Source organism: Spinacia oleracea, chromosome 6 (genome assembly GCF_020520425.1).
Source record: "Spinacia oleracea cultivar Varoflay chromosome 6, BTI_SOV_V1, whole genome shotgun sequence".
Classification (NCBI taxonomy): Eukaryota; Viridiplantae; Streptophyta; class Magnoliopsida; order Caryophyllales; family Amaranthaceae; genus Spinacia; species Spinacia oleracea.
Genome location: NC_079492.1, coordinates 63,815,502 through 63,828,108, shown reverse-complemented (window position 1 = coordinate 63,828,108; position 12,607 = coordinate 63,815,502).

The window sequence follows — 12,607 nt, the reverse complement described above, 5'->3', positions numbered from 1 at the left end:
TAGATAGTCCACAGTACGTCCGGATCCGCCTTAAGATTGACCAACTAGAATCGCCCTTAAGGTACTAAAAATTTCGGCACTTTTGAGCAAGGAATGTGACTGAATTTTTCTCTTAAAAAACTCACTTTTGAATACTTGAAAACTTGTTATAAATTGTGAACCCAGGCCACATATTTATAGGGGTATGGAAAGAGAATTGGAATCCTATTAGGATACGAATTAATTAAATTAGAATCATAATAAAGCTCTTATTTAATTAATTTATCAAATAGAATTAGGAATTTAATCATTAAACGAATCCTGTACGTTTTAGGTTTCGTATGTGAACACAAACACCCACGCACGCACAGCAGCCCACGAGGGGCGCCATGCGCGCGCGCGCACAGCCCGAGCATCGCAGCCCACGACTGCCGCAGCCTTGGGCGCGCGCTGGGCCTGCCTTGCGGTGGGCCTGGCGCAGCCTTGGGCTGGCGTGTTGTGGTGCGTGTTTCCCTTGCTGGACGTGGGCCTGGCTTCGTGCTGGACCTTCGTCTAGCAAGCTCGTCCGATGCTAATTCGTACGACGCGCTTCCGATTAATTTTCCGATTCCGGAATTCATTTCCGATACGAACAATATTTAACATTTCCGATTCCGGAATTAATTTCCGTTTCGAACAAATATTTAATATTTCCGTTTCCGGAATTATTTTCCGATTCCGATAATATTTCCGATTCAGACAATATTTCCGTTTCCGGCAATATTTCCGATTCCGGCAATATTTCTATTTCCAATAATATTTCCCAATACGTACCATGTTTCCGTTTCCGATAACATCTACGACTTGGATAATATTTATATTTCCGATACGATCCATATTTCCGTGTCCGGCAATATCATCGTTTCCGGAGTATTCATTTCTTGCCTATGACGATCTCAGCTCCCACTGAAACCAAGATCCGTCGATTCCGAATATCCATAGATGGAGTATTTAATGCCATTAAATACTTGATCCGTTTACGTACTATTTGTGTGACCCTACGGGTTCAGTCAAGAGTAAGCTGTGGATTAATATCATTAATTCCACTTGAACTGAAGCGGCCTCTAGCTAGGCATTCAGCTCACTTGATCTCACTGAATTATTAACTTGTTAATTAATACTGAACCGCATATATTAGACTTATCATTGAATGCATACTTGGACCAAGGGCATTATTTCCTTCATTTCTAAAAGGATTTACCGCAGTGCAAGATATTTAATTATAAACAATAATTAAAACATACATTGAAGCATGCAAAGTCTAAACATTTATCATGAATAATAACTTGAAAATTAAAGCAATCATGCAATTAAAACAAGTTATTAGCATTTTATTCGAATTTATTGTTCCGGCAGGTGCGAATAAAATGATTCCAAGATCCTAAAACCATTGAAGAATTAAGCACAGTTTGTCGACTCAATTCTAAAACATTTTAGGTAAGCAAAAGCCTTTTCCTAATAGTCTATAAACTATTCTTGGTTGATAGGTACGTCTAAGAACTTTTTAGGTAAACCTATCGATTTTGCCACGACATAAAAGGACTCCTTACTTATATCGTTGAGTTTCACAAAAACTAACATGTACTCACAATTATTTGTGTACCTTGCCCCTTTAGGACCAATAAGTAACACCTCGCTGAGCGAAAACTATTACTAGATTGATGTAAAGGATATCCAAGCAAGTGTATATTTTGGCATGGCACCTTATAACTCAATTTTTAAGTTTTGAACTTAAGGCTCTTACTATGTTGGTTAGATTTTAAGTGAACTAAAATCCTTAATCATGCAACATAATCAAGCCACAATCTCATGCATAATTAAGACATATTTAAAGCAATAAATAACTTAAAGCATGCATAAGATAAATGTGATCTACTATGGCCCGACTTCATCTTGAAGCTTTAACTTCAAAGTCCGTCTTGAAAATCTCCATGGGAGGAACCATTTTCTTCAAATAGGATAAGCTATAATTGAAACTAATTACAACTATTTGATGGTACGCAGACCATATTTGAATTGAAAAACAACTTTGGTACTTTAGACCAATTACATTCAAATTAATGGTACGCAGACCATATTTTCTATCCTATTTGGGCCATACTAGTCACTTCATAACCTGCAAAACAGTACATATACAATATATACCATTCACCCATTCATTATCATGAATGGCCCACATAGCTGGTTAGTAAAACACATTATGCATCACATAAACATTTGCAGCAATTAATCAAGGGCACCAATAATCTACAAATTATTCAGTCCTTATTAATTCTAATCAAGTTGTTTTAACCTTAAGGATTTGTAGACCTAATCAAGAGTTTATGACTAAAAAGGGCTCCCACTTAAACCAATAAATTCATATGCTTTACTAATTTTAAACATAAAAATGTATTTCTAGTCTAACCGGAAACATACAAATTTAATTAAAATTTAAAGCTCATATAAATTTATAATTGAATCCAAAAAGTTTAATTTAATTTCAGTCGTATTTAAATTAATTCATGATTTTAATTTTAGTAAAATAATTAGAATAAATAAAATTTATTATAATTACAATATTCAAAATTAAAATCCAAGAAAATAATTTAAATTATTAATTTTAAAATTAATTAAAATTACGTAAACTGAAAATTTCAAATTAAAATTTCAAAATGATCTAATCGCAACGCAACATTCCCACGCAACGCACGCCCATGGGCGACACGCACACAGTCATCGCTGGCCATGTGCGCGCAGCCCATGCGCTGCGTCGCATCGCTGCTGCTCACCATCGCAAGGCATCAATCGAACACGCGAGCCAGTGCTCGCTGCGCGCGCCAGCGCTCGATGCACGCGAGCCATCGCTCGTTGCGCGCCCCAGCGCTCGATTCATGCGAGCCATCGCTCGCTGCGCTCGCTTGCCAGCGCTCGATCCATGCGAGCCATCGCTCGCTGCGCGCCTGCCTTTCTCGCACGCGAGCTTGCGCTCATCGCACGGGGCAGCGGCATGCGAGCTGGCGCTCGCTGCGCGCGAGCGATCGACGCTGGGCGTAGCGCTCGTGGCACGCGAGCTTGCGCTCGCTCCTCGCGAGGCTCCGCACGCTTGCGCGAGGCAGTGCGCGCTGTGGCGCAGCTCGCTTGCTGCCCACACGCGACTACTCGTGCCTTGCTTTCGCCCTTGCCCATGCGCCCATAGCACACAGCCCACGACACAAGGCAGGGCTGCTGCCTTGTGCTTGTGCACCATGCCCTTGCTCGTTGTATTCGTACCGCATGGGCGACGAGCTCCCTTGCTCGTCGTCGCATGCCCGCACTATACAACACCCTTTAAGGGTAACACGTAGCGACCATTGCTTTGTGCGTGCAAGTTATATGAGCGAATCGCATAAAAATTAAAAATTTTATTTTCAAAATTAATGACAAATTAATAAATCATATTAATTTCATAATTTTAGGGCGAAAAATCGAAAATTTATTAATTTATTGATTTCCGATTAACATGGATTCAAATCTAGGTCATAAAAATTTAAAATTTAACATAAATTTACAATTTTTATGGTGGTTTTTAATCATAGGTATCTAATTAAATTATAACTAATTATGAAAATCAAATTAATTCTAAATTATTCCAATTTTCAACAAATTAATCATAATTACAAATTAGATTGCATAATTAACAAGGCTAGGCATTCAAACTTGTTAAACATATACAGTAGGTCAATCAAAAATTCAAGATTTATCAACAAGAATCGCAAATATTTAATTTAACATCTTAAATTTACGAAATTTTGCGTTCGAAAAACTAAAACCTCCGAAAAGTCATAGTTAGGCTTCGAATTTGAGAATTCTGGGTCCGGCCGAAAAATATTAATTTTGTCAAAATTTTAGAATGCCTTTTACATGCGGAATTGACACAAAAATCACTCGATTTGGATGAGTAACGAAGAAACTGCCGAAAAACTGCGTACGTATAATTAAATAAACGCAATTTGCAATTAATTAACAATTACGAAAATTAATCACCCCTTTTTAATTCTTGCAAATTTGTAATATTTAACCATGTTCATGCAATTTAGATTATGAAAATAATAAGAGGCTCGTGATACCACTGTTAGGTTATGATACATATGACAATACATAAATCATGCGGAAAAACCATAAAGCCAGGAAAGCATATTATTTACACATAATCATTTAGCATAGTATAGATGCATACACTTTGTAGCGTGCCTTCCCTAGCTGCGCCTGAACCGAACAAGAACAAGTATTTAGGACTCCAAGTGTCGTCCCTCCGTAGATAGTCCACAGTACGTCCGGATCCGCCTCAAGATTGACCAACTAGAATCGCCCTTAAGGTGCTTAGGAATTTCGGTTATTATTGTGCAAGAGTGTGGCTGAATTTTATTTCAAAAACTTATCCTTTGAATACTTCAATCGTTCGTATAAATTATGAACCTAGGCCCTTATTTATAGAGGTTTGGAAAGGGAACTGGAATCCTAGTAGGATACGATTTAATTAAACTTAGAATCCTACAAGGACTCTATTTAATTAAATAATCCTAATAGGAAAAGGAATTTAATCATACATCAAATCCTAATAGTTTTAGGAATTATGCATGGACACAAACACACACAGGAGCATGACCCGCAAGCATGCAGGCCATGCCCGCGCACAGCCCACACGCCCACGAAGCCCATGCGAGCTACCGCAGCCCACGAGGCTGCCATGGCCTAAGCTGCGCGCTGGGCCTGCCTTGCGGTAGGCCTGCCGCAGCCTTGGGCTGTGTTGTGGCGCGCCATTGCTTGCTGGGCGATGGCCTGGCTTCGTGCTGGGCCTTCGTCCGGCAGGCCTCGTCCGATGCTTATTCGTACGATACGCTTCCGATAAAATTCCCGGTTTTCGGAATTCATTTCCTATACGAACAATATTTAATATTTCCGATTCCGGAATTAATTTCCGTTCCGAACAAATATTTAATATTTCCGTTTCCGGAATTATTTTCCGATTCCGATAATATTTCCGATTCTGACAATATTTCCGTTTCCGGCAATATTTCCGATTCCGGCAATATTTCCATTTCCGATAATATTTTCCGATACGTACCATGTTTCCGTTTCCGGCAACATCTACGACTTGGATAATATTTATATTTCCGATACGATCCATATTTCCGTTTCCGGCAATATCATCGTTTCCGGAGTATTCATTTCTTGCTTGTGACGATCTCAGCTCCCACTGAAACCAAGATCCGTCGATTCCGAATATCCATAGATAGAGTATTTAATGCCATTAAATACTTGATCCGTTTACGTACTATTTGTGTGACCCTACGGGTTCAGTCAAGAGTAAGCTGTGGATTAATATCATTAATTCCACTTGAACTGAAGCGGCCTCTAGCTAGGCATTCAGCTCACTTGATCTCACTGAATTATTAACTTGTTAATTAATACTGAACCGCACTTATTAGACTTAACATAGAATGCATACTTGGACCAAGGGCATTATTTCCTTCATTATTAATGCTCCAATGAATAAGTCTTACATCCACTAATGCCATTATATTTATTCTCCAACTATAATAAAACTAAAAACCATAAAAAGTAGCTTTGCAGCTTTATTATTCAACGAAAAATAAAACTAAGGATTACATTTTTCTAGAGACTAACGTCATCACGACGATTATTTCTTTCCTTGTATTGCTCTGGAGTAAAGTCTTGATCATTAGGATCATCCAAGTCTTCTTCCGGATCCGAGTCTTCATCCATAGCCTCATTATTTTGCTGTGACTCACTATCAACCACATTGTTCTCTTCAAGCTCATCTTCAGATCCACTGAATATCTCAATGGTTGGTTCAGGAACTACAGGATTAGGATTTTCAATCTCTACCACATCATCATCACTATCCTCCTCAACATCACTAGCTTGCTCATCATGGATCATGCCATCCTCACCATCACTTTCTATTCCTCCATAGCCCATACCTAGACCCGCAGAATACTTCCCATCCTCATAACTATTCTCCGCAACCTCTAAGATAGTAGCAAGAACCTCAGAATCATACTTCCACCTACCATCTCTAGTCCCATATTTGTACCAATTAGGGGTACCATCATTAAAATGCATGTCACTGAACTTGTTCTTGAGGTCTATGTAAGGGTTCTTATGGGGCAAACAATGTATAACCATATTAGCCATCATGTCTTTGTGCCTAAGGTGGGGCATATCCTTGGTCGAAGCCAAATATTCACAAGCAAACACGATCTTCTGAACATACATGCGAGGAGTCTCATTATCCATCTTCTCTAAGTATCCTAGACTGGTGAACTTAGAAGGTAGCATCCTTAATTCTTGAAAATTCACAACTCAAAAGTCTTACTAACGCGTTCCCGTAGAAATTCCAACCCAAAAAGGATACAATAATTAGTTCGTGGAGCCATACAATTTTCAATGCACAAATATATGCTCAACATGAAATATGATGCAATTAATCACATAAAGCAAGATAAATCATGGTTAGAACATATACATGGCAATTAATAAATCACATAATCACATAAAATGCATACCTAAACTAATATGCCCTTCTTAATCTACCTATTCCTCACTTGAAAATAAATATTAATTTTCGAAATTAATTAAGAAATAACTCCTAACTTAGTTGAAATTATTAAAATTAAAATCGAAAATTAATAAGAATTATCAATTAAATAAATTAATTAATTTCGGAAATTAAATAAATAAAAGAAAATCCGAATATATTTTTTTTTTTTTTGAAAAATTCGAACAAAATAAATAAATAAATATATAATTAAATTCGGATATTAAAAAGGAAATTCGAAAAATCAAGTTCGAATTTATTTCGAAAATTCCAAATAATTAAAAATTTCGAAAAATTTAAGTAAATTAGATAATAATCCGACTTTTTTAACTTATTTCAAACGACCCAAAATAATTGATGTTTGACCTTTAAAATATTGAGTACTCAAAATAATACGTTTCTAACACCCTAATAATTCCTTGCTTTTATAAAACCAATTTCCAACTTAAAAATAAAGGAATTACTAAAGCATTACCGCCACCGTGATAACGGTTACGGCTATTACCAGAATTACGCAGCGGAAATTAATGTTAACTAACTTTTAAAAACATAATTAATGCAATATCGAGGCCTCCTACAATTCCGAATCATAATGGCCCAAAAACCAAAGTATAAATAGTTCAACAATTTCAAACATAATTAAAGTAAAATAAAATAGTTCAATACACGAAAACATGCAACTCTCTCGATCATCCCAAGCCACATGATTCCGATCTACCAACCTGCTATATTATTCTACTCCCCATCAACGCAAGTGCAAATGATAGATCATCATAGGGTCATTAAGGCAAAGGCCATGACCAAAACACACAAAGCACGTAATCAGCAAAAGCTGAGTACTTACAAGTATAGAGTGAAATGGAACTAAAACATGCATCACTCACTAAGTACTAATCAACATGCAAAAGCCATATAATAATAAACAATCAATCATGAATACAAGACTCAACTCATGACTCGACTCTTGACTCACAGTTCAATTAGAATAAGCTTCGAACGGGCCAAAAGAAAGTTCCATAAAGGAAAGGTGATGGGAGCCAACCATAGACCATGCCAAAAATAAATAATAAAATCGGGCCATACCGAGTGTCGGGCCATACCGACGGAATTCCTGCGCATAATATAAATGAAACAACGTCTTGTATCATTAGTAGGAGTACGAGGTTTCCGGCAAGACTCCCCCCATTATTCATACTCAAGGTATATACGTTCCAAGAGTTTTGAAGCTTGTTCTGGTTGCACTTTACGTTTATTAATATTTTATTAAAGGTGAACTCAAGACTCAACAACGTACACACATACAATTAATAAACAACAACCAAAACAATCTTATTTTAATATCTTAGGACTTGTGATCAACCAAGCAAGACTCTTATGAAATTACTACCATGTTCCTCCTCACAAAAGTGAGATTCCACATCATGAACATTAACATGAGGGTTGTGCCGTTGCACGACAAATCCTAATTCATTTCATACAAAACATTCCCAACTGAACCCTACATGTGCGGTGGCTTACGTGAGCTAACCCTTCACATGTGGTAAAATAAATAGTACAACGAAGTACGAATAATAGGCTCAAAGTATGTTAGACATCCCGTACAATAGCATACAAATAAATAATTCATCCATTGCATGTGAAACAACCATACATGCATAAATATTGAACAACATGATTGACAATGAAATCCATACTCATAATAATCTCAACATGCTTGTTCAATCAACAATTCAATAGTTCCAATAATATTAATCCACATGATCGTACACCAAAGCATATATGAATCCACATAATATAATTCACATCATCAACAATCATGTAATGTCCCTTGACAAAAGTGTGGTCGCCCTAGACTTGTATGTACCTTGAATACCTAAGCGGAGGGGCCACTTTGCAATAACGAGCACTCACTTAGAAGTCACCTCCTATCATCAAAATAATGAAACTTAAATTATTTCCATGTTCATTAAATTTCCAGCAACTTTATAAAATTTAAAACCTTATTTAAACTTTAGAATTCAATCGTTTTTCAACAATATAAACGTCTCAATTTGCAAAACCAATCCATAGTACGAAAACATACTTTTTCCGCCTTTAAAATCAATAAAAATCAACAGGGCAGGGGCGCTTGTGCGCGAAGGAGGGACGAGAGAGGGAGAGCAGCGTGCGCTGGGGCGTGAGGCCGAGCAGCAGCAACAGCTACGCAACAGGAGGAGGGGGCACGCACGAGGGCACGAGGGCCGTGCAGCGTGCGGGTGAGCCGAGAAAAAGAGGAGAGAGGAAGAGTGATGGGCAAGCAAAACAAAAGAGAGGGTTTATGAGATTTTAGGGGTTCAATTAATGATGAGTAGTCTTATTTATAGGCACCTTATTTTCAATGGGCTAGGCTTAGGAAAATAGGATTGGGCTTAGGGAAATAAATGATTGGGCTAGCTTATGACTTGAATTAAATTCTTTTGATTGGGCTCGTTTAATAAAACGAATTGGAATTTTCATTTAAAACCCGAAACCTTTAAAATCATTTGCAACCCATTTAATTTCCCGACTCAAGAATTAAATTAGTTTCGTAATTAACTAAAATAATAAATATTCTAATTAATTAAAATACATTTAAATAATATTTAAATGCGAATTAATTTCCAAAAATCGTAAAATGCTTTATAAATATAATAAAGTATACTTATAAATATTATAAAAATACGAGGTATTACATCTGGCTTGCTGCTCGCTGGCCCATAGGCGCTGGCAGCTGCACTCGGCCATTGGGCACTGCTGCTGCTCGGCCTATTTGTTTGGCACACGCGCGGGCTTGCTGGGCATTGGGTCTGGCTTCGTGATGGGCCTTGCGTCTTGCAAGATCGTCAGTCGATCGTTTCGTACGTCGCGCTTCCGATTCGTTTTCTGATACCGGAATTCATTTCCGATTCGAACAATATTTAATATTTCCGATTCCGGAATTTATTTCCGAGAACAAATATTTATTATTTACGATTCCGGAATATATTTCCGATTCCGACAATATTTCCGATTCAGGCAATATTTCCGTTTCCGGCAATATTTCCGATTCCGGCAATATTTCTATTTCCGATAATATTTTCCGATACGTACCATGTTTCCGTTTCCGGCAACATCTACGACTTGGATAATATTTATATTTCCGTCATGATCCATATTTCCGTTTCCGGCAATATCATCATTTCTGGAGTATTCTTTATTTTTCCTTTTGACGATTTCAGCTCCCACTGGAACCGAGATCCGTCGTTTTCGAATGTTCATAAGTAGAGTATTTAATTCACTTAAATACTTGATCCGTTCAAGTACTATTTGTGTGACCCTACGTGTTCAGTCAAGAGCAAGTTGTGGATTAATATTATTAATGCCACTCGAACTGAAGCGGCCTCTAGCTAGGCATACAGCTCACTTGATCTCACTGAATTATTAACTTGCATAATTAATTAATACTGAACCGCATTTATTAGACTTAGCATTGAATGCATACTTGGACCAAGGGCATTACTTCCTTCAGTCTCCCACTTTTCCTTAGGGACAAGTGTGCATTGCCTAAATCCTTGGTCGCTTGATGCTTGCTCGTGAACATAAGGTATGATTAGTCATCCTTATTATGTCCAGAGGTATTTCTCGGTTTCAGATTTCAACTGATCAAATAAACAGATAATCATAGTCTATGATTCATTTGAGCACGGCTATGCATTTTTTTCAGTTTCTATCTCTCCGAGTGGCCTTGTACAACTTTCAGCATCTCATCCCGACTTATGGGAGGACAATCCCAATCTTGTGATCTTGAGGTTAGACTACCTGAGCGTTTCCGTTATAGTCTCCTTTTACGGTGCGACGGTTGACAACGTCAAAGTAACCAGTTCTCAAACAAGGAATCTCAAATCACTCAGGTATTGAGGATTAGTGTCTAATAATGTAATGAAATTTACTTATGACAGATTTTCATATCATATAGTAAAGTTTCATAGGTCTGTCCGATACTAATCTTCTCAAGTAAGTATCTATGCAAATGATTGCGACATTGCCATGTCCACATAGTTCAAGAAAAAGAACTACTAGTCATCTTGCATTCTAGTCGTCTAGAGTTTTCTATGCATCCACCTTTATAGAAAAACTTCCGACCAGGGACAATTTTCAACTTTTGACATTCAAGTTCACTTGATAAACATTTCTTAGTCACATGACTGGTCCTAACAGTCAATCTTGAATATATCGTCAAATTGATAGGACTCATCATTTAATACTAAACCAAGATTAAATGGAATATGAAAATACATTTCATATAGGATAAATGTTCAACCCCAGTGTTTTACAACCATGGGACTCAAACCCATCTTTAAAAAAATTAATGAAATTCAAAGCTATGCTTGATTTCCAGTGCCACAATGTGAGTGTTGTTTCTCACTTGTTGCATATGTTTAGTTATCATGCTTTGCCAATCTTAATATCCTTTTCATCGAATGCCTTTCGAGATAGGATGATCAGATCTTTTGAGTATGTTTATTTTTTTGTGATCTAGTCTTTCTTGCTTCAAGAGTGGTTCTACGTATTTTGAAATGAAGAACCATCAAGCCACCAGACGTGTGATCCACCCAATTTTAGTGAAGAACTATTTAACATAAACAACTTTGTTTCATTGCTTCTTAGGCAATAATTACTTTTACTTCAACTGTTTAGGTTACTAGTGATGCTTTGTTTGGATTTACTTATCCAAGCAGTTCACAGATATGTGGAAGACTTCCCAGCTGTATCTTAGAACATATAAATTAATATTTAAATTACTGCGCAACAACTCATGGTCTTTAATCCATGTTGCCATTTCAAAACACGATGCTCTATAGCTCGTCCTTGCCAATGGTTTACTCCAAAGGAATCTTTCTTGGTCCTTTGCCAGTGTTTATGCGTGTAGCATCAATATTCAGCATATCTTTATTTCCTTGAATCAAGAACTATTCCTATGTACCTTTTCAAGTACCATAAGTTTTTCTTGATCTCAATCTAGTTGATCTTCAGTTAGATCAATAGAGATTGGTATATGTTCGTCATGCCTAAAGCCATACGATACATTTTTGGCGATCCTCATATTATATTATACATGATAAATTCTTTTGCAGAATAACTCCCAATTGAATTCTATTGATGTAACTTTAGCTATCCAATTTCAGTAGATACTGAATCCAGCTAAATTCTTTGAAATATAATATAGGTGAAGAATCTCACTTAGATCCTTTGATGTTTAACTTAGTAAATGCTTATACATAGTTCAAACATTCTTTACTTAGATTTATTCACATGGGTCGAATATCTCCAATGGAGTCTTTCATGTTTGATTTAGTAAATGCCATTACTTAATCCAAAACAATTTTCTTAAGATCTTTTGAGTATAGATCTTAATACCCAGTATGTAAAGTTTCGCCTTGGTCCATCATTGATGAATAATTTCAAATCTAAGTCATTAGCATTTGAATGTTATTTAACAATAGAGATATATGTGTGTGATACACATAGGACCAATTTAGTTTTACGTTCTCCCACTAAACTTCTTATATATCTATAAGAATCATGTAAATTTTATGAAACTAAAATACTTATTAGCTTCACTAGAATACAGTTCCAATTCCCAATTGCTTGCTTAAATATGTACTTAGATTTCATAGGCTAGCTTTCCTTTTCAATCATTTATTTGGATCCAAAAATCCTATGACATACCATGTACATAGTTCATTTCAACATTTGATTGAGGAATACGTTTTGTCATCCAATTGCCATATGTACCAATATGCAATCATTGCTTGATTTATAGACTTGAGCTTTACGATTATGCATGAGGTTTCAAAATAATTCACGCCATGAATTTGGTTGTAACCTTTAGCAACTAATCTAGCTTTGCCTGTGAACACAATTCCATGTTTGATGGTTTTTATCCTTAAGACCAATTTGCAACCAATAGATGTAAATCATTCTTGCAAATCAACAAAATTTCAATTT